This window comes from Sus scrofa, chromosome 1 (assembly GCF_054392235.1).
Source record: "Sus scrofa isolate SSC_HxYL_T2T_F1_AM1 chromosome 1, Sscrofa_HxYL_maternal_Yorkshire_Landrace_v2.0, whole genome shotgun sequence".
Lineage (NCBI taxonomy): Eukaryota > Metazoa > Chordata > Mammalia > Artiodactyla > Suidae > Sus > Sus scrofa.
In genome coordinates this window covers 216,034,114-216,058,050 of record NC_139383.1, presented here as the reverse complement: position 1 = coordinate 216,058,050, position 23,937 = coordinate 216,034,114, and the positions used below count along the sequence as shown (strand labels likewise).

Below are 23,937 nucleotides of genomic sequence, written 5' to 3'. Positions count from 1 at the left end.
TTTAAATAACAGTCCTCTATCAGATGTTTCTTTTGCAAATATTTTCTCTCATTCTGCCTAGATGCCTAGGATTGCATCATATGGTAGTTTTATATTTAGTTTTCTGAGGAATTGAATAGCCTCAATATAGTGGATATTGAATTAAAACTGTAATTGTTATGTTTTTATTTTTACATATTATTTTATTTTTTGTCTTTCTAGGGCCACACTTACACATATGGAGATTTCCAGGCTAGGGGTTGAATCAGAGCTGTAGCTGCTGGCCTACGCCACAGGCACAGCCACGCCAGATCCGAGTTGCTTCTGCGACCTACACCATAGCTTATGGCAATGCTGGATCCTTAACCCACTGAGCAAGGCAGGGATTGAACCTGCATCCCATGGATAGCAGTCAGATTCATTTCCACTGAGCTTTGACAGGAACTCCTGTGTGAGTAATTTTTGAATGAAGGTAGATGTAGTGATAGAAGTTATCTATACATTCCTTACTTTGCCTTTCTTATGTGGTTCTCTGAAGAGTCGGAGAGTTTTTTGGGATGTTTCTTTCATAATCGGGCATTTCCAGTGGAAGGTGAGATGTGAATCTATTTGATTGGTAAGTTTTTTGGAGCAGGTTGTTAACGTATGTTTTGATAAGCTACTCAGTGAATTATTTTGTCTTTTTTTTTTTTTTTTGTCTTTTTAGGGCTGCACCCATGGCATATGGAGGTTCCCACGCTAGGAGTCGAATCAGAGCTGTAGCCTCTGGCCTAGATGACAGCCACAGCAACGTGGGATCCGAGCCGTGTCTGTAATCTACACCACAGCTCATGGCAACACCGGATCCTTAACCCGCTGAGTGAGGCAAGGGATCAAACCCTAGTCCTCATGGATGCAAGGTGGGTTTGTTAACTGCTGAGCCACTACAGGAACTCCCTCAGTGAATTATTTTGATTTAAACACTCTTTATGCAAGATAGATTCTTATTTGTATCAGTACATTGTTCTCCTCTTGCTTCTGCATGGACTGCTGGGCTCCTGAAGTCTTGGTTTGAGAGCCCCATGAACTGGGAAAAGGTGTACATTCTGTTTCTGTCGATTAAATTACTTGGCTTTTTTCTTTATAGTTTTGAGGGTGCTTTACCTTTGCTTTATGCTTTATTTAGTAGTGATTCTGACCCCAGCCTGTATTTCTGCAGGTAATTTATAACCACTTAAGCTAATGCAGTGATTCCCAAACCTGGTTGTGTGTCACACTTGGTTCCTCCTATGTGGGAGTCTAACCTAGATCTGAGGTCTGTTACTATAAAAAACTCAGAAATCCCCCAAAAACTCCTCAGCTTTAGGAGCGGCTGTCCAAAGAGTCTTCTATTAATAAGCAGAACAAGAGGTCAAGATACCTATCAAGACCAAATCGGTTTGAGAAACACTGCAAACAAATATCATAGGATAGCACTTAGATGTGGAATCTCATAAAAACTGATAAAGAGGAACTTATAAAACAAAAACAGTCAGATTTTGAAAATAAACTTATGGTTACTAATGGGGCAACATTGAAGGGAGCGATGAATTGGGAGTTGGGGATTGACATGTACACACTGTTGTGTGTGGATTGGATAACTAATGAGGACCTACTGTAGAGCACAGGGAAATCTACTCAGTGTTTTGTGATAACCTATATGGGAAAATAATCTGAAGGGAAAAATACATATGTGTGGCTGATTCACTTTGCTGTGCACCTGAAACTAACACAATATTGTAAGTCAGCTGTACTCCAAAAAAATTAAAAAAAACAAAGTTAAGCATGATTCTGTACTGACTTTATAGAGCCTAATAGTCATAAAATGTTGAGAATTCTTAAAGCAGGGTTTGATTATCTACAGTTTCCCAATAGTAAATCCTCCTGCCTGTTTCCTTCTCGCTTCTTTTATCTTCTTTCTTCCCACCACATTCATTTATCTTTTAAAAGATTTAAAAAAAACTATTTTTCTGTAGCTTTCTCATATGTAAAATAAATAATAGTTTTTCTTCAAAAATTTTTAAAGTTTGGCTTTGATATGTGTTTAAGTGGAAGCATAATCTATATTTTGAAATAAGCATTTGGTTCTTTTGAATAATCCCTTCTGTCAAATGGAAGTTCTTTCTGCACTGTGTCAGATAATTAGATCATCATGATTTGAGTCTTTAGTAACTTGTTTTTCTAACATGCATCTCAGGATGCTCACATTAACTGTTCCTTCTTTGTTGATGACTGTGGAGTGACAACCTGAACATTTTATAGCATGTATGTACTTATTTTACTATTCTATACCTCTCTAAGGAAAAGGCATGCTGATACTTAACATATGAGAAAATGGAGTCTGAGGACCTTGCCTAACGTCTGTGAAATGATGGTACTGTGAGAGTCTAGCCCAAACCTCTTGTGCATTATTCTTGTTAGTCAGCAGGCTCTTTGTGCCCAAACCACTACCAGCAATGCCAGATGTGTTCACAGCAGCTGTGAAGGATAAGAAGGGAGAGAATCAATGCAGGAGCTTGATGTTGTCAGGATGCTATGAGAGGCAGCGGCTGTAGATGGCTTGTTCCTGCCTAAAAAGCCATTCACAAATACAGAAACTCATCCCTTCCCACATGAGAAAGAACTTAAAAATATGCAGTCATAGGTTTTTCAGGAATGGTAAATTTCAGGAATGAGGAGTAGACATTCAAAAATTTTTATTTTAAAGTTATGGGAAAGAAGCTTTATGACATATTATTTACTTATTTATTTTCCTAAGAGTAATAAAACATGGTGCTGTTGAGTTACAGATAGGACCGTGCAAAGACCTTTAGGTAGTAGGTGTTGCGGTCTTGATTTGATATTGTTTATATATTCAATATATTTTACACATGGGAGCTGCCTTTTTTTTTTTTTTTTTCTTTTTTCTTTCCTTTTTTTTAGGGCTGCACCTGTGGCATATGGAAGTTCCTAGGCTAGGGATAGAATCAGAGCTGTACCTCCCAGCCTATGCCACAGCCACAATAATGTGGGATCCGAGCCTCTTCTGGGACCTACACCACACCTCAAGACAATGCCAGATCCTTAATCCACTGAGAGGCCAGGGATCAGACCTGCATACTCATGGTTCCTAGTTGGGTTTATTACTGCTGAGCCACAACGGGAACTCTGGATTTGTCTTTTCATGGTTGATAATTCATGTCCTTGGATGAGTGAAATTGCTTAGAACTGGGACTCCTCTACAGGGAGTAGTCTTTACTCTAGTTTTGACTTTATAGAACTGTCAGTGAGTATAGGTTTGCTCTGTTAGGTGTTTAGCTTAAGAGCAGTAGAACACATGCCTCACCCTCCATAGAGCCCTGAATGAAACTGCTGCTTGGGTTTCTACTGGATGCATGGCTGCTTTTCCTGTTTCTTTAAGAAGTATAGAGGCTTCATGAGTAAGAATGCTGCTAATGACTTATGCTGCCATTTTTTTTGGAATGATTTTTATTGTCAAGGAAATTTATTTTAAATTTATACAAATTTTACATTTTTTACTTAATAGATTCCTTATTAAAGTGATATTTCTACATTGTACAGTCTCAAATTTATATTGCAGTTACTAAGCACATAGAATTTTCTTTTCTGATGGCAAATCTCTCTCTGTGAAACATAGGCACTTATCATAATGTCCTTTTAAAAAAAAACATATATATGGCCACACCCACAGCATATGGAAATTTCTGGGCCAGGGATGGAATCCAGGCCACAGCTACAGCAGTGGCAGAACCGTTGCCCCACTGTGCCAGGCCGGGATCAAACACCTGCCTCCACAGTAACCTGAGTTGCTTTGGTCTGATTCTTAACCCACTGTGCCACAGCGGGAACTCCATGATGTCCATTTTTGGAATGCTGTGGAGGTCCCTCAGACAGTCCACTGCTTACCTTCCAGCATCCCCCACCACCTTGGTTCAACCTGTGACCCAGAAGCTCTCCTGCCTCCAGTCAGGCCACATTTTAGCCAGAGAGATTCAAAACCAAGTATATCCTTGACACGTCTGTGCTTACAACCTTTCAATGGCTTCTGGTTGCAAAGACAGAAATCCTAAATCATGAGCTACAAGGGCCTGCCTGATCTGACCATCACCTCTCCACCCTGATTAAGCACCAGTTTTCTGCTCACACTTTGCTCTGGATATCCATCTGTCTTACAAATAATAGGCATTGAATCGATTACCTGCCAGGTTCTGTGCTAAGTTCTGAGTGTAGAGAGGCGAATGGAGTACTCACTCCCTGCCCTGATGGGTGGGGTAGAGGGAGACCACGTTTTCTGCAGCCCGTAGGAGGGTTCACAGTGCTCACTCTTACTAGCTGAGACAGTGCCAAGTGAGAAAGTTACCATTATTTGCATGTAAAGGGCAGATGAGGGTTTTACAGGTGAAGCCTTGAGGATAAAGAGTACTTCTTGTGTTTTCCTGAAGTTAGGATCTTGGAATTTCTCCAGCTGGAATAAATAGTTTCTGTTGAACAAGTAAGATTGTATAATATGATTTACAGCATTAGCTTATCAAAGACCCTATCTCTGGCTTTTCAGAAGGGAGTGGTCATGGGGTACCTCTCTGAGGAGGGGAACTTAAACTGAGAAGTGGAGGGTGAGAAGAAACCAGCCCTTTGTGATGGTGCCAGCAGAACACACAGATGTGGGACTCTGGAGCCAAGCCCTTGTGGCTGGATTGTATGACCACCCCCCCCATCACTCTGGGGACATGTCTCTCTTACTCATCCTTTAGTTCTTAATTCAAATGTTACTTCTTGGAAGCCCCTTCTCTGACCTGCTAGATTGGATGAGGTTCCTGTTTAATGTATTTATTGTGGTTTTCCGTTGTGTATTTTGTGGTATTTGATTAAAAGTTATCTCCTTCATTGGTCTCTGAATTCCTGAAGGTAAGGATAAAGTGTCTCTTTGCTTACTTTTGGGGATGATGATGAAGATAAGTAACATATAAATATATATAGCACTTAACCATTTAGCTTAACCCTATTAAAAAAAAATCTATAGAGTAGGCTCTATTATACCTATTTTACTGATGAGGAAACTAAGGCACAGAGGGGTTAAATGTCTTACCTGAAGTAACAAAGCTATTACATGAAATACGTCAGACAGAGAAAAACAAATATTGTATTGGTATCACTTACATGTAGACTCTAAAAAACAAAACAAACAAATGAATATATCAAGAAAGAAGCAGACTTACAGATATAGCGAATAAACTAGTGGTTACCAAAGGGGAGAGAGGGAAGGAGGGAGGGCAAGATAGGGGAAGGGGATTAAGAGGTACAAATTCCTACGTAGAAAATAATTACAAGTGTGTATACTACAAAATAGGGAATATAGCCAATATTTTATATTAACTGTAAATTAAATATAATATTTAAAAATTATGAATCACTATGCTGTACACCGGAAACTTATTTAATATTGTTCATCAACTGTACCTCAATAAAAATAAAACAAAATGTAAAACAAAGTAACATCCCCAAAAGTAAGCAAAGAGACACTTTATCCTTAATGGTAATGGTAGAGACAGAATTTGATGTTGACAATCCATCCTTTGGAGGCTGGAAGATCAATCACTTAGCATTTTATTTATTCAGTCATGGAGCGGAGTAGAAGGTCCAGTAATAAGTGGTACAGGTATCCTGTGGTAATTTGGTGATACAGGCAGCATTTTAAATCAGTAGCAAAAAAGATGGGTTATTCAGAAAATGATGTTTGGATAGTTATCCATTTGGAAAATTGGATCCTTTTGTCACACCTTATGCTGAAATAGATTTTAGATGACTAGGGTCTATAAAGGCAAAAGATTATAAAGTAGTAAAAGGAAAAAAAATAGGATTCTCTTGAGCTGGAGAAAAACTTTCTGAACATGATTGATAAGATAAAGAGGCTATAGACTAAAGGTGGGTGATTTTGCTTCATAAAAATGAAGTGCTTCTGAGTAGCAAGAGCATCCTAAATATGGTTGAAAGGACTAATGACATTAAGATATGCAGCATACAACTAAAAAATTAAGTGGACAAAACTCACCTTTGGCAAGGGTGTGGACTCAAGGGTTACTCTCAAGTCTTGCAGGTTCCTCTTTTCTGAGAACCAGTTAGGAAGGGTGTCAACATGTAAGTTCCCTTTGATTAAGGCACTTCTTGGAATTTACCACAGATAGGAAAATGGGAAATGTGGGGAAAGACATAGTTCAAAGTTTGTAACTCTGTTAATGGTAGTGAAACATTCGTATGGTCATTCAGTGGAGTTTTACGTGGCTGTGCCTTTGAAAATGATGTAACTATATCTATTCGCATGGACACCTTTCCTTGTTATACTTGAGGCTGGTAGTGGTGGGGGGCAGCTTTCAGCAAGATGTGTGTAGCATGAACTTATATGTAAAATTGTGGGCAGGGCCTGTGTCTGCACATGTAGCTGGGTGGAATTTTGGAACAAGGTTCACAGTGTTAACAGTTCTCTCTAAATGGGGTCTTTTGAAAGTTTTCTTTTTCTTAGTTTTTTTAGGATGTTATTTCTGTCAAAAGGTATAGGCTCATTGTTTGTATTTTTCTTAATGAGAAAGCTCTCCAGAAAATGTGAATAAATATTTAAAGTTATGTCTTTTTTCAGTCTGAATTGTTGTCCAGCTTATGAAATAAAAATTAAGACATTTTGGTATTTTGCAGTTTTTCAAATTCTTATAACACCTGTTTTTGGGTCTTCTGAAAGCTATGACTGCTTTTATCCTTCCTAGCCACCATATTAGGAATGTTTGAAATATTCAGGGTACTGAACATATGGTCAAACACAAAGAAGGTAATGGGGTTCAGAAGCATTTTCATGAAAATTGCAAGAATACTGGAGTTTATTCTACAGCACAAAGCCTTCCTGGATGAACTGGATCAATGTATAGTGGAAACAGCCTTTTAAGCAAAAATGTTCTTAAACTCTCCTGTTTTTAATTAAACGTGCTATGTTCTTTAGTCTTAAAGGACAGAATAAGACAAAGGATGGGAAAAAAAAAAACAAAAAACCAACCCTACCAGCATCAAAGATTGGAGTATAATGTTGAAGGGAGAATTGCAAATAAACTACCCGCACATACACCTCCTTCAGAGATAATATTAAACAGCACAGCTGGTTCACATTCTGATCTTCTCTCAGATATTCAGAGAACAGTTTAATAAAGCATTAATTATGTAGCAGCCCTACACACACTGTTGACAGGGATAATCTAGCTGCATAGTTTTGCTAATGATATATCCATAGACTGCTATTTCTATCCTACTGCACGGTATCTATTCTGTAGTGACTAGGGGTAACCTCATTTCAAAACTGCAAGCAGCATTTGATATTTAACATTCTGTCAATGGATATGTACCATTCTTTCAATGGATTTTGTGGGGAAAGGACTTTAAAGAATGGTTTTACAATAATCCACAATGTATAGACCCACTTGGGATTTTAAAAAATAGTCTTTACCCATCGTCCTAGGCAAAGGAACCCTGGAAGGTAGAGCAAAGGGAAAAATGGCATAAATTGTCTACAGAGGTGAAAAATGTCATGTGAATGTAAGGTTTAGCATTTAGGATAGGGAGATTGTAATACATTGTTAGAGCTACAATAGGTAATAGATTTCTACAATTTTTTTATTTTTCATTAGCTCTGTGATAACCACTGTGACCCTGACCCCCTTAATCAGAGTGTCCCTAAGTGTTATCATTGTATATAGGCACTACCCCTGCTTTTCCCTTGGATGCCTTCTGTGTTGTCGTTTTTCTTCCACTTTATCACACCGTGCAGCAGGCATCTTCATCCCAGTGAGGTCCTGTTGGGTGGGGCTAATTTGTTTGTTTTGTTGGTGAAGCTCATGTCATCTTAAGTGAGATCATATTCTTTAATCTGAACCAACATATTACCAAAGGACATAGCAAAATGGGTGAAAGATGGAAACAATAAACACAGGACTTAATGTCCAAAGGATATTTTTAGACTTAGAAGCAGCTTGCTGCTTTCCATGAAATGATCCAGTGTAATAAATGGCTCAGGTTTCCTTCTTTGACTGTTTTTCTTTAAAGGATGAAATGCTGGTTTTAACTGTGCGTGTGTGTTTGGTTCTTCAGGTTAATGGAAAGGAGTGTGGTTATTTTGTCTAATGGCCGCATGGAAAATATTTCCTTTTATCTCTTGTAAGATATATATATTTTTTTGGTTGTAGCAGAAATAAAATCTTTTACCCAAATAAGCTTCAGAAAAGGTGAAGTGGTATATGCACATAAACCATGGCAGTAAGTAAGTTTTTTTTTTTTTTTTTTTTTTTTTTTTGTCTTTTGTCGTTGTTGTTGTTGCTATTTCTTGGGCCGCTCCCGCGGCATATGGAGGTTCCCAGGCTAGGGGTTGAATCGGAGCTGTAGCCACCGGCCTACGCCAGAGCCACAGCAACGCGGGATCCGAGCCGCGTCTGCAACCTAACCACAGCTCATGGCAACGCCGGATCGTTAACCCACTGGGCAGGGACCGAACCCGCAACCTCATGGTTCCTAGTCGGATTCGTTAACCACTGCGCCACGACGGGAACTCCAAAGTAAGTTTTTAAAAAAAATTTAGAGATAGGGGAGGAAGCCAGTGAGTGGTTAAATGAACACTGGCAATTTTCAGACTCCCTGGAATTCTTAAGGTAGAGTCAAAAGTAGGTGGCCTTTTTTTTTTTTTTGATCATTTGAGTTTATTCAGTGACTGTTGAATCCTCCGTTCAGATTTTGGATGTGGTCTTTGGGGGAAGAGTCTCACTGGGAAATTTTCATCTGTCTGTGGTGGGTTTGATTCTGTCAAATAGTTATAAGTAATTCTAATTCTGGTAGTTACAAAAGAGAACTGGTCAAGCTTAGGAATCATGAATTGTATGTCTAAGCTGGGGAATTTTATAGGTCATTTCATGTAAGGGAACCTGAGCCCTCACCATTTTAAGGGCATTACAGAAGCCTTCTGGCTTAACTTGGTGAAACCTAACTCTTCCCTCCCAGACTCTTTCTCACCTTTTGAAAACCAAACTGGTGTATATAACCAAATATATAAACACTGGAAAATGAAGAACTCTGTTTATTAAGTGGTAGGAAGGCACTGAAGAACAACAATCAGATACCCTTAAATTCTCCCCTGGACTTCAGGGAGAATGCTCTTGGAGTCCCAGTACCCTTCGTCAGGATCAGGATAACTAGACAGAAATGATCTTAATTCATGGGCCTATGACTTAAAAGAAGGTTGCTGGGCTCCTGGTCTTTAAAAAAATTGCTTGCAATAACCTTTGAGTTTGTTCTTGGTGTATTATCTAGCAAGCTGGGTCTGCGCTGCCTCCCTCTTGCCCCAGGGCTTGGCATCTTACACACTATATCATCCCATGGTATCCACAGGGCATTATTTTCCAGAACCCACTGAGGACACCAGGAAGTATGGATGCTTGAGTCCCTTATGTAAGAGGGCTTAGTCCAGTTGGCCCTCCAGATTCGTAGGTATCCTTGGATATGGAGGGTAGACTGTACTTCAGCCCACTTGTCTCCCCCACAATGCGGTGTCCGGTGCAGAGACATTTCTTTAGCTGATTTACCTCAAAAACCCGGTCAGTGGTGTCAGTTTCATTGCTGTAATATGAACTCTTTGTGTTTTCCTTAGTTTGTAGTAGGTTGCAGTTGAAGTTAATTTTATGACTAGATTATGATGAAGCATGTAGAACTATCTCTGATTTCGTATCTTTCATCCAGAACGTTTTTTGTGTGACTTTAGCTTTTCTCCTTCCCAGTGTTTGGTAGTGTCTTCTGCTGTAGCGGCCACCAGCTGCTGATTTCTTTCACCTTGTTTCCAGGAGATTGGCAGGTCTTAAGACTATCAAAATGGAATTGATCCCTCTTACAGGAAGGGCCTGGTCCTACTGGGACCTAGCAGTGTAAAAATAGCAAATATTGTTAATTTGAGAAAGAAGGATTACCAGCAATGGTAGCATGACAGTTGATTGTCGTATTTTCCTCTTTATTCTTACTTTTTTTTTTTTTTGAAAATGATGGAGTGGGGACAGTTTGGAAACACCTATACCAGAATGGAAAAATTTCTTGTAAGAATGAGAAAGGACTTCTATTACTGAATCATTTCTTTTGTTTTTCATGTTTGTACTAACTTCAGGGTGTTAACTACAGTAATTCTAGAAATTTATCTGTTTTCAAGAAAACTCTACGTTAAATCCCTTTCAGAGTGTATTCATATCCTCATTGTAGTACTTTTGGGGAGATTATTTTCCTATAGGTAGAGTGTGTTTATTTTATTCCTCGGTCATACCAATTTTTTTTAATTTAAATTATTTTTTTTTTGTCTTTTTAGGGCTGCACCTGTGGCATATGAAAGTTCCCAGGCTAGGGGTCAAATTGGAGCTGCAGCTGCTGGCCTACATCACAGCCACAGTGACTCCAGATCTGAGCTACATCTGTGACCTATAACGCAGTTCACAGTAACACCAGATCCTTGGCCCACTGAGTGAGGCCAGGGATTGAACCTGTGTACTCATGGATACTATTTGGGTTCATTACCACTGGGCCATGACAGGAACTTCTATTCCTCAGTTATAGGCAAAGAGCCATATTAGCAATGGGGGGGCTTGACCCTGTGATGGAGCAATGCTGTGTCTGCCTCTGATTCTGAGACATGCTACAGATGCCAGAACTTGGGCTTAGAGAGCTTCGCTCAGTTCAGAAAAATGTTTTTATAAGTGATCTCCGGATATATTAAACATTTTTTGAACATTAATTGAAACTATCCTACTTTAAAACAGCCCAGAGTTAACTTGCACACACATGTTCTTCAGAACACTGGTCACAAGAACCAAAAGGTAGAAGCAACCTAAACGTCCATTGATAAATGAATGGATTAACAAAAGTGGTGTATCTATAGAATGGGATCATATTCACCCTTAAAAAGGAAGGAGTTCCTGTCACGTGCTACACGACAGAAGCCAGTCGCAAGACAAATACCGTCTGATCCCACTTACACCTACAGTAGTCAGTCATTGAGATAGATAGTAGAATGGTGGTTACTATGGGCTGGAGGGTGGGTGAGAGTGAGTTGTTAGTGTTCAGTGGGCAAAGTTTCAGTTGGGGAAGATGAAAGTTCCAGAGATGGATGGTGGCGATGGCTATACAGCAGTGTGAATGTTCTTAATGCCACTGAACTATTAAAGATGATTAGTGTGGTAAATTTTACATTGGGCATACTTTTTTTTGGCCTTTGTTTAGGGCCACACCCACAGCATATGGAGGTTCCCAGGCTAGGGGTTGAACCTGAGCTGTAGAGGATGACCTAGGCCTCAGCCACAGCAATGCCAGATCCAAGCGGCGTCTGCAAGCTACATCACAGCTTAAGGCAACGCCAGATCCTTAACCCACTGAGCAAGGCCAGGGATCGAACCTGCATCCTCATGTATACTAGCCAGATTTGTTTCCACTGAGCTATGATGGGAACTCCTATTGTGCATATTTTATCACCATTAAAAAAAAATCCAGAGTGAATCTCTGATTTGGTTTGGCTTTGGGGTACAGTGGAGCATGGCTTCCTGGTCCTGTGATGAGTGCTGGGGCTGATGCTATGTGCAAAAGTATGGGCTGGAAGGGATCTTAGACCTTCTCAGCTCTGACACTCATTTTACAGGTGAGAAACCTGGCTCTCAAGGGAGGGCATTTACCCCCTTCACTGGTGGCTATAGTCCTCCAAGCTTCTAGCTCACCCAGCTTTCTCAGAGACAGCACAGAGAATATCGAGAGAGGGGCTGTGGAGTCCTAGTGCCTGGACTTTGCTGCTGCTCTGCTCCTTAACTCAGATTCGCACAGACAGTTCAGTTCTCCCATCCTGTTCCCTGTTGAGTGGCGATCAGCAGTATGAACAAGGTTGTTAGAATGGATCCATGTAAACACTCAACACTTTGCATAGCTTTTTTGCATATACTATGTTAGCTTATTAAAAATTCTGTTATTGTTCATGTTCTTGTTGCTGTTAATAGCTTTGGCAGGGAGGGTTTGGAGACCGAGGTGTTGGGATTGAGGCTCAGCTGTAATCACGTCGTAGCTCTCTGTCCTGAGCCGAACTGCTTATTTGTCCCTGTGACGCAGAGTGTGTGTGGGTGGATGGAGTGCCTGTAATGCTGTGGCTGTGAGGAAAGGGTGTGAAGAGCCTGAAAGACCTTGATTAATGGTCACAAGCTGGGTCAGTTGAGGGGGTGAAGGGGAGGTCACTGTAGCAGGAGGCCTCACAGCTTTGCCGTCATGGTTCCTGAGAGCTAAACTCTCTTGTGCCTGCTTTCTGAGGGGTTTTCTGAGGAAGGGGTCCCTGACTCCTCTGGGTTGGTTGTCCTCAGAAGTTGGCCAGAAGCCTGCAGGTAGGGTTTGGCTTAGTTCAGGGAGGGACACAGGTGTCACTGTTACCTCACAAGTACTTTTGTTTCTGCTCTAGATGCTAAGCATCCCCTCACGACTGATGCATTGTTGGCTCTTGCTAGCTCTTCTACCAGCTTGTGGGGAAGAATTCATCCTAAATTAATATCACTGGGGAAGCTCATTTGTGCTCAAGGCAAATTCATGGAACAAACAAGTATTGAGTACCCATGTACCTAGTGGTGTGGGGACAATGGGGGGGGGGTGGTAGAGGGCGGAGGTAGGAGGCTGAGCTATAAAGAGGAATGAAGTGATCTTGCCCTGAAGGGGCTCAATACCGTCAGTACACAACTCTCACACCTGAGAACTAGAAAAGAACCAGGCAGCATCTCTGTGAGGAGGGACTGTGGCCAGCCTTACAGTCAAACCTTGTATTATTTAAGTGTGTGTGTATGTCTATATAAATGTGGATGCACAAGTGAAATATACATAGCAAACTTCTTAGCAAAAAATTCATGATGTGACATTTGTAATTGTCCTTGACATTCCTAGCTAAGGAACCTCCTAATTTTGTAGCCAACCATACTAGGTGAGTCCTGAAGGACTTTAAAACTCTGGTGCTAGAATGGGCAGAGGACATGGTTTCCTGTCTGGGTATGTGCCCCTCACCCATAACAGGCCCAGGCCATAAGTCATTTAATTATTTATTTATTTATTTATTTTTCCCACATTATTTCATCTGCTCTGAGATTGTGCCACTGCACCACCTGATCACTTTCACTGATGGCGTATTCTTTCTTCCGGCAGTCTAACTCAGTGGTTCCCAATCCTCACAGCTGGGTTAACATCACTTGGGTGAGCTTTTAAAAAATGCTCAGACCCCAGTGCCCCTGAGACCAGTTAAACTCAGGTGGTATCATCATGGAGCCTGAATTGAGAACCATTAGCTGGGTGTGCTGCTTGAATAGCATACACGTTCCCTTTTGATGATATGAGCTCTTCTAGCCTGCTTTCTTTAATTGCCCATGGCTATCCCAGTTGGGTTTCTTCTTGTGTGCCATCCTAGAGGTTTTTGATGTAGGACATAAAAAGCTAAAATCAGTTTAAGAAGTTTATGTCACATATAATTGATATTCTCCTAGTGAAGTGAAAAGCTGGTATTTTCCCTAAATCTGAACTGCCTAACATTTTTTGCTTGACATTTTTCTTTTTCTCCTTTAGGTGAGTAAAAGAGGAATTTAGTGTTGTGTTCTCTGCCCCGCAATGCGAAAGCTACCACAATGGATGGGTAAAACTATGGAATTCAAGATGTATCTTGATTAGCTTCACTTCTTGTCTAGGCAGCTTCTTCTCTGGCTCTGGAAAAGCAATTTAGAGATAGAGCATCAGCCACTGAAAGGGGGGCCTCGCTGTGATTTCCCATGAGTTCATGTGAAAGATGGAAGCCCCCCACAAACACACAGAGCTTCAGAGGAGCACATTTACCAAGGGATGCCCTTCCTTTTTCCTCTTATAGATCTAGAGGAAGAGGGTTTGTGCCAGGGAGAGTATGGCTTTACTATGGGTTTTTAAAATGACAACACATTTAGCAGAACTATTAAATGGGAGAAATCATAGAAGACTTTTTCCAAAGTATTTTTTACAGATTTACTATTCATAGCCTATATATGTCCACATCATATTATGGGATGTGCAACTGTAATTGTAAAATTTAATTTTATTGAGGTATAGTTGATTTACAATGTTGTGTTAATTTCTGCTGTACAGCAAAGTGGATTCAGCCATACATAGACACATATCCATATCCATTCCCATATAGGTTATCACGGAACAATGAGTAGATTTCCCTGTGTTATATAGCAGGTCATTGTAGATCATCCATTCCATATGCAGAAATGTGTCTTTTCCATTCCCAAAAGCCCAGTCCCTCCCTCCCCCTCTTCCCCTTCAATGTCTGTGAGTCTGTTTCTGTTTTGTAAATAAGCTCATTTGTATCATTTTTTAAATTCCACATGTAAGTAATATCATATGGTATTTGTCTTTGTCTGACTTCACGTAGTATGATAATCTCTAGGCCCATCCATGTTGCTGCAAATGGCATTGTTTTGTTCTTTTTTATGACTGAGTAGTATTCCATTGTATATATGTACCATATCTTCTTTATCTATTCCTCTGGACATTTAGGTTGCTTCCATGTCTTGGCAGTTGTAAATAGTGCTGCAGCGAACATAGAGGTGCATGTATCTTTTTGAATTATGGTTTTCTCCAGATATATGCCCAGGAGTGGGATTTCTGGATCATACGGTGGTCCTATATTTAGTTCTTAAAAGAACTTCTGTACTGTTCTCCATTGGTTGTATCAATTTAGGTCTCCACCTACAGTGTAGGAGAGTTCCCTTTTCTCCACATCATCCCCAGCATTTATTGTTCCTAGATGTTTTGTGCAATTGTATTTTTGACCTGCTTCTTCAAAATTTGAATGGCTTAAACTTGCAGCAGGCACCAGGACCTTATTTATTGTGTAGTTTGTTTTAGCCCATAGTAGAATTGCCCCTATTGAAATTACATGAAAATAATTGTGTGAAATGTGGTACCATCAGAAACTGATCATTCACATTCTTGGATTAAATGGAGCTCATCTCATTTCATTATTTATTGAACACTTTTTTTTACTCCCAAATATCTCTGCTCAGTGCTGGATGTATTGACGATGTGAAATGCTTTTTTTTTTACCCGGAGGAAATTCAAGATTTTTTTTCCCCCTCTACCTTATCTGTTGAAATTAAAAGAGCATTCATGTGTTTGGAGGGCTGACTTGCACTTTTATGTAAACAACTGAGGAAATGTGATGTTAAGAAATGAAATTTTTTTTTGGATTTGGAAGCAGCCTTTTCTATGGTCAGACCTTATTAGAGAAACCTGTTAAAAGCAATATTGCTGAACACTGTCGGTTCTTTCTCCCGCAGTTTTCATCCACCCAGGTTGGAAGTAGCAAGTATTTTTATTTTGACTCATAATTCATCCAGTGAGGTGACAGTTTGTTGATGGATGAAGCACAGTGATATTTTCAGCTGTTTTGATAGTCCCTGGGAAAGCATTGTTAGAAACAGAGCCCTGATGTTTGAGAGTTGCTTATGTTTTTGTGAGTCTTCACTGTCTCTTCTTACATAGACATTTTGAGACAGAAAATAAAATTATGCAAGCCTCAAAGTGAAAGAGTTGTCAGCTGGATTTGAGGTTGAAATTAGGTGGGGCAAAACATGAATTATTTTCAGTAACATAACGGTGGAAATACAATTGAAGCAATCCTGTTTAGTCCAAGTGAATGTAAGACACTTCAAAGTGCATGCAGATGGCTGCATTGCTTGTCATTCATAATAATTTCAAGAATAACTTTTTTAAAAAGTAAATTAGCTATGTTTTGGTGGATGGAGATCAAGGTGATCCATTGACACATAAAGGTGGCCTGTTCTTTCACCGTCCTTATCCATTATAGTGAACTGATCTGAGTCTGCCAACTTCTGCATGATGCTGTTGGGACTGTGAGGGATGCAGAGCTAATGAAGGCATGATCTTGCCCTCAGGGGACTTTAGTCCATCAAGTGTTAGTAATCAACATAATTCAGCACTTAACAAACAGTAATTTGGGGTATGGAAAGGTTTAAATACCAAAATACAGTCAGGAGTCTGGCATACAGCAAATGGTAGTTTCTTTTCATCTTTTTCACTGATTACTTGATTTATGGAAGTGATAACAGATGAGCTTTCTAATTGGTGCTGTGTGTGAGCAGAGGGCTCTGATTCTGTTTGCAGTCTGTTCTGGCTGGCAGGCCTGGCTAAGGCATTAAGGGACTGAGATGGGAGTGAAAGGCCTGTTGCTGTTCTCAGGGAATTTATGATTTAGGGTGAGAGACACAGAAAAGCAGATGTTTGACTGTTGAATTGATTTCACTGTTAGATACCTTTGAAATAACTACAGCGACTTTAATGGGGTGAGTGCACTCTGCAGTGGAAGCTGAGAATTTTGGGGAGACCCTTAAACTATGAAAACATATTTTTAGAAACAGGGTGTAAGCATTGTGATGGCTGAATGGTGTCTAGATCTCCCCCCACCCCCCGTTGGGGTGAAAGCACAAATTTCATACAGTTTTTTTAAGCAAAACTATTCTAGGAACTCTAGCGACTTTTCCAAAAGTTTTTGTTTTTGTTTTAAATAAAAGCTTACATTGTCTTTACTTATAAGCTAGTTTGCTGACTCATAGGAAAATAATAAAAATAGGTCAATGCCCCCTTAAGATGAGGTCTTTTCTTAGGTTTCAGGAACATTTTTAAAATGACTAATTCATATTTACCAATCTTTCACTTTAGTATGTCGGCTCCTTCCATTAAAGGTAATACAATTCACACACTACTGTCTAGATGAGGAATATTGTTGATAACGCCAGGGTGTTAAATAAGGTTCTCATTTCTTTTCAGTGAAGGATCTCTTTTTGAATTGGCACTTAACTTTTTTCCCCCTTTTCTCTAGGACTATACTTACTCATTATGACAAATTTCATTTTGTGAAAGATGTGAATAACTTCTTTAATTAGTTTTTGGTATTTATGGTATAGGTATTGTATTATAACTATAACCTTGCAAAGAGGAAGATATGCTTTATCAGTCTTTTATTTCATAAAATTTAACAATTGTTTTGCTATAAGGAAATATATAGGGTTAGGTAACTCCATCTGACTTTTAAGAATGTCTCGTAATAAGTGGATGGCTCACTTTTTACGAGTCTTCTAACTTGATTTTGAAGCTGGTCTTAGAGAAATACATCACAATTCTTTATTTGTTGAGTATTTTTGTGATTATGGAAGCAACTCCCAGGATTAATTTTTATAGGGTAAAAATAGGTTCACAATAGACATTTAGAAGTTTCTTTCATACATTTTGATTTCTTTTTTCATTTTTGCTTTGGTTGAAATTGATAATAAAAACTGAAATATATTCCACAGTGAAATAAATTTTCCCTTATCCTCAGGGCAATACAATTTAATAGAAAGGAAAGCTCATTTAGAACTATATTGGCTTCAGTTCCTTCTGCCTACAGCATAATCGGAGACCTCGAATTCTCATGGCACTGCAGTGGCGTGTTTTAGATGCACATGCATTGAGTATGGGCTGTCAGACCTGAGATTGCATGATTGGTAAGCGAAGTTCCCGTATTAAGTTCCTCATCTCACACTGACGTTCTCGCAGGGGCTGGTGGATCCCAAAGACATGGGTTGAAGCTTCTACTGCCTCTCAGAATATGTCTGGCTAACTTTGATCCGTGAAGCTTTCCTTCTCTTGGAATTGGCCTTGCTCTTGCTAAACCCTTAGAAGATAGATAAGAGAGGGGGCATTGCCTTGCTCGGCCTCTCTCTTCAGTGCTCACAGTAGGAGGCAATAGGAATTGCTGACCCCCAGAATTTAAACAACTTCTCTGGTCTTTTGGGTCCACCAGGAGAACTAGAATGAGAACTTGCTTAACTCTTTTTCCCATTGTACAATAATCTAATACTTTGTGGTTCTTTAAGCTTTTTTGGCAGGCATTTTCTTTTTTTCTTTTTCCACCCTTGTCTGTGGCATATGGAAGTTTCCAGGCTAGGGGTCGAATAGGAGCTGTAGCTACTGGCCTACACCACAGCCACCATAATGCCAGATCCGAGCTGCATCTGTGACCTACGCCTCACCTTGTGGCAACATGAGATCCTTAACCCACTGAACGTGGCCAGGGATCAAACCCGCATCCTCACAGAGACTACATTGGGTCTTTAACCCACTGAGTGACAACAGGAAGTCCTTGCAAGCATTTTCTTATTTTACTTTGGAAACAACTCTGGGAAGTCAGGAGCCAGTGGTACTGGGCCCAGTTGTACATATGAGGAAGTCCCCTTATAGGTGAGGATGTCTGATGGAAGGTCTTCAGCAGCAGAGCTGGCCTAGAAGGCAATCCTGTGACCCGTCTGTAAAGAAGTCTAAGTGTTGAGTGGTGGGGTTGCTTCTCCTCTTGTCTTTGTAGCACTATGCATGAGAGGGGCAGGGAGGAAAAGCACTTCCTGGGATACTCATGAGTGTGACTTGTGGCCAGACTTGGGGCAGCAGCTCTTGGCAGTGTTTAGTGCTTTAGGATGTTGTGAATCTATAAATGTGATCCGGCATCTGTGGCATGAGAAGGACACAACCTTTTAATGTTGCCACCCCTGGGAGCTGGAAATGCAGAATCTCAGGCCCCACCCCAGACCTGAGGAATCATAACCTGCTCCTTAACAAAGTTCTGCAGTGATTCTCATGTACCTTAATTGCAAAGCACCAGCTCTAGGTAACAGAGGACAAAAGATCATGTAGTTGAGAATAAAGTGAGGAGAGGGGATTGTGAGTGTGTGTAACTGTGATGATAGATTTCATTTTGTGTATGATTGTAACTGTGAGAGTGCTTATCTCATTTAACTTTTTTTTAAAAAAAAAACATTTAATGAGCTGTAATTCACAGACTGTAATTCACTCATTTGAGGGGCACAATCAAGTGGTTTTTAATATATTTCTAGATTTGTGCAACCATGAGTACAACCAGTTGAAAAAGTTTTCATCACCGTAAAAGAAACTCTATGCCCATTCATATGAACTGACCATTCCCCTGACACCTACCTGCTTTCCGAGAAGTCCCTGACAAGGAATGTACTTTTGCCTTTATGGGGGTGGATTTACTTCTTCTGTACATTTCATATATGAAAGAAATCACACAATATGTGGTTCTTCGTGTCTGAATTTTCTCACTTAGTATGATGTTTTCAAGCTGTATCCATGTAGTATGTCTCAGTAAATCATTACTTTTTTTCTCTTTTTACTGTCATTTTATTTGTTGTGAGTTTGTTTTGAACAGGAGTGTAGAGATGATGCCTTTTTTCTTAGGCCTTAATGAAGTTGAGACAGTTTTCATGGTACATTAAGTCAACAAGAGAATATTCTTAGTGCCATTGTTGCTTTCAAATGCCACAAAGCTCTAGGATCTGAGAATGTGACAGTGAAATACTAGGAGCATTGTTTCATGCTTTCAGTTGAAAAAAAATAAAAATAAAGTGGAGTTCCTGTCATGATGCAGTGGAAATGAATCCAGCTAGGGACCATGAGTTTGTGGGTTTGATCCCTGGCCTTGCTCAGTGGGTTAAGGATCTGGCGTTGCCATGAGCTGTGGTGCAAGTCTCAGACATGGTTTGGATCCCGTGTTGCTGTGGCTCTGGTGTAGGCCGGCAGTTGTAGCTCTGATTTGATCCCTAGCCAGGGAACCTCCATATGCCAAAGGAGTGGCCCTAAAAAGCAAAAAAAAAAAAAAAAAAAAAAAAAAAAAGAAAGAAAGAAAGAAAAAATATTATTTTCCAAGTGGAGTTTTGATTTCTTAATTTTTGTCTACTTTTTCCATGAAAGCAGTGGTATGCCATCCATGCTCTGCTGAAAACCATGCCTGTCTTTTCAAAATAGCCAGCTGATGTTGGTGAAAATTAAAATGACAAAATATTGTGTTCAGATAAATAACAACAATAGCTATATTTTTGGCAAGAAACCATGATTGTCCCTCCCCCAAGCAGTCTGTTTCTTGCTATACTGCATGTTCAGTAATTTTGAGCTCCCTGGAGGAAGAGAGCATTCTTTCCTTTGTTATCAGAGCTAAGTTCTGAAATTTTTATTTGTCAAATAAAGGACAGATTTGTTTCCCTCTAGATGTTTAAAAGACCTTTTAAGAAATCTGTCATGCAGAACACCTTACTGATGTAGGGAGATCTTGCTTGACCCTTGGGCTTTCTGAACGATCCTGTCATAATGCATTGTAATGTGTGGTGACCAGGCAAAGAAGGGTGGCAAGATGTGTTTTATACCTGCACAGATTCATTGTAGAATTTCACTCCTCCAAGGGTGTTACACAGTCATTTGGTTTTAGCAACGTGAGAACCTTTCCCTTTCCCTCTTCCCTCCTCCCTAAGCTCATCTTAATGCCACTAAATTACCAGTGCCTTACTGGCTGGCTGCCTGGTAAATCAAATGGCTGGCAACACTGGAGATCCTGTGTGGTCACTTTCTAAAGGATTTTGTACTTCCTTTTTACACTGTCTCCCTCTCCCTTTTTGGTGGGTAGACTCAATTATTTGGCTCTGTTTGAGAAGGCTCTGGGCAAAATGCCATTTATCTTTTCAACTTTTGGGGACTTGCCTTCTTTTTTTTTAATTTTTAATTTTTAAAAAAAATTTTAAATTTTATTTTTTATTGTTATTTCCCCAATATAACTTTTTTTTCCTACTGTACAGCATGGTGACCCAGTTACACATACATGTATACATTCTTTTTTCTCCCATTATCATGCTCCATCATAAGTGACTAGACATAGTTCTTAACAGATGTCTTTGGCAGGTAAGTTTCTTTCTTTAACCCAACTACTCTTTTTTCAGTGTGCTATATCTGCTTTCTTAACAGGTCTCTTTGGCAGGTAAGTTTCTTTTTTAACCCAACTACTGTTTTTTACAGGGTGCTATGAAGTGCTGCTCCTTCACAGAAAATCACAAGCATTCTATCTTTCCTCAGTGTCCCAACAGAATTGCTGTTGCATGTATGTGCACTTGCATGTGCAATGCTGAAAATGCATGGTTTCCAAGAAGAGAAAAAAATATAAAAATAATCCTTACCTCCTTTAGTCTTGGAAATTAACTTAACTGGGTTAGCCATATCCCTCTGCTGGAGGAAATACAAAAGGTTGGACTGAACCCTTATGTCAAGGAAATTGATTTGGCTGGATTTCAGGGAGCAAGCTGAGCTGGCCCACTAAAGATCTGTGTCAGTATCTTTAGTGGCCTTGGAATGGGCACAGGAGTGCTATTTTTTGGTAGTATGTACAACTCTGGGGAAGAGAGCAGGTGACCAACATTGTAACAACCTTGTGTGCTTTGTATTGCTATTACTGTTATTAACACTGTTGCTTTATAAATGGAAAACTAGAGCCCAGAAAGGTAAAGAGTCAAGTTTTCCTGAATCCAAATAACTATAGGCAGCATTTCTGAAACAGGGACAAGCTTCCTTGGCCTCCAGGGACATGCAGAGGTGCCCAGGTCCATCCTAAGAATGCCATACCTGCTCTGCTCCGATAGTTATCTGTCCTTGTGGCCCCTGCCAACTATCCTAGATACTTTGGCTGTGTGCTGCCTGCTCACAGGTACTCAATGACTAATGGCAACTAATTGTTGAGTGTTTCTTTCACAATTTGGTGAATCAAAGGTTGACTTTGTGGTGAGTACCCTCTAATGGGCTGAGGCTATATGTTCCTGCCCAAAATATGTTTTGTAGGAAGTTTTTTTGTGGGACCTTTTAGCAGCTCTCACATAAAACCATGTAATTGACCATATGTGTTTTTTTTTTCTTTTTCCTTTTTTCTTTTTCGGAGGTTCCTTGGCATTTGCAAGTTCCTGGGCAGGAACTGAGTCTGAGCTGCAGCTGCGACATACACTGTAGCTGCTGCAGTGCTGGATCCTTTTCCTCACTACACCAGGCCAGGGATTGAACCTGCACCTCTGCAGTGACCAGAGCTACTGCAGTCTTATTCTTAATCCAGTGTGCCACAGTGGGAACTCTACCACTTATATTTTCTATGAATAAATGTGGCGTTTTGAAAAATGTATACTTTCCATCTTTAAAATTTCCCCGTAACACTTTTTTTAAATTTCTCCCTATTAACACATGCTCATTGTAAAAAATATAGGACAAAAGTTAAACTAAAAAAAAATTATGAAGAGATCCTCATTGAAATAATTCTTTATATCTTTTCCATAGAAAAATTTTAACACTAATTATGTAACTCAGTCAAATGGTAGTATAATTATTTTAATTAGTTAATAATTTGCGCTAGTAGTTTGAAAAATTGTTTTGTAGTGTTTTACTTTCTCTATTGCATGGCAAGTTGTAGTTCTGTGAATAAGAAAGTAAAAATCGGTGCTCAGCGGCAGGACCTAGAAATGTAGTTATGAAAATGGAGATTCTGAGACAGTCAGCACGTTCTGCCTTCTCCAGGCCTCCCTAATTAATGAGGCTTTTGTTCGGTAGCAGAGAGTCATAAACAAATTCAGTGCTAGCAAAGAGGCGTGATGACTTTCTAGGATGCACATGGTATATCGGTGATCCATTTTTCAGGAAGGTGGCACCTGTGTTTTGTTGCACTGGGGGGAAGACATTATATACAGGTACAACTTCAACTGTAGTTAATTGGTTGTAGTGATACCTTAAAAAATTGGAATCAACAAGGAGAAATCTGCAAAAATGATTTCCATACGCACCAAGCTAATAAAAGAAGCTGTTGTGTTTTTTTTGTGGAGGTGGTGGTTTTATTTTTCTTTTGTACAGTGGTGTGGGTTGTGGGGGGCAGGGGGCTGAGGGTCTGGGAGTTGGAGGAGGCCACAAATGACAGAGCAAAGTGTGTAGCTAGATGATGAATCTTTATGAAATCATGAAGGGAAATAAAATATTGTTCCTGCTTTATCAGAAAGTATTTTCTCCTTTATTATTTTAAAAACAAGAAGGTATTAGCCTTCAGAATCGTATCAGTTACAGGTTGTTTTTTGTTTTGCTTCTTTATTAACAGAACCTGCAGTTTTAGTAACTTGTTTAATTTCTATTCTAAAGAGATGCTAAAATTAGTTTAGTTATTTTTAACTTTAATTATTATTATTTTTTTCAGGGCTGCACTGTGGCATATTACGTTCCCAGGCTAGGGATTGAATCGGAGATGCAGCCGCTGGCCTATGCCACAGCGAGGTGGGATCCTTAACCCACTGAGTGAGGCCAGGGATTGAACCCGCAGCGTCGTGGAAATCAGATTTGTTTCCGCTGCACCAAAATGGGAACTCCTTAACTTATATAATGTGAGTAACATTATATACTCACTCCTTTCTATGTGAGTATATAATACAGTCAGCATAGTACAAAACATTAAGCACTGTAGTGTTCTGTTATACTATTATTAGGCTGTGACTTCTGTGCTTCTGGGTGAATGCTTTCATTTTGATCTTTTGAATAATGCTGCAATTTGTAAAATTGTTAACATAGGTATGTTTGTATAAAAGGAACTGGAAACCAATAGCCAAATGATGGTTTTAGGATTGTCCCTGGAGGTTAGGGTTCCATCACTGTTTCCTTGGAACCCTCATCAGGGAAATAGACAGTTTTAGAGCATAAGAGAAAACGAGACTTACTGGCCAGATAAGCTTGGGAAGTGCAGTGTAGTCCTTTTCTCTTGGGGTTTCATCAACTAATTAGAATATTAAAGATATAAACTGATCATGTGGTGCTAACAACCCTCCCCCCCAAAAAAACGTCAAAGATAATTTTTCAAACCTATTTGAGCATCACAAATATCAGAACGAGTATTAACATCATCAGAATGATTTCTGGGGAAAAAAAACAGTTTTGGAAATGTTGACCTGTGAGATTCCTGTCTGTCTCCCCAGTTCCACAGATAGAGAAAACTAG

General features: G+C 39.7%; 1 protein-coding gene and 1 long non-coding RNA gene across 8 annotated transcripts in view; both read left to right on the top strand.

Moving 5' to 3' along the window:
* SH3GL2 (SH3 domain containing GRB2 like 2, endophilin A1) overlaps positions 1–23,937 on the top strand; it is a 203,441-nt gene that overhangs the window by 16,496 nt on the left and 163,008 nt on the right. The window lies entirely within an intron of this gene.
* Positions 6,353–11,536, top strand: LOC146407009 (uncharacterized). Its single transcript, XR_014821169.1, has 3 exons — positions 6,353–8,290; positions 8,584–10,977; positions 11,042–11,536. It is a non-coding gene; the product is annotated as an uncharacterized LOC146407009 (long non-coding RNA).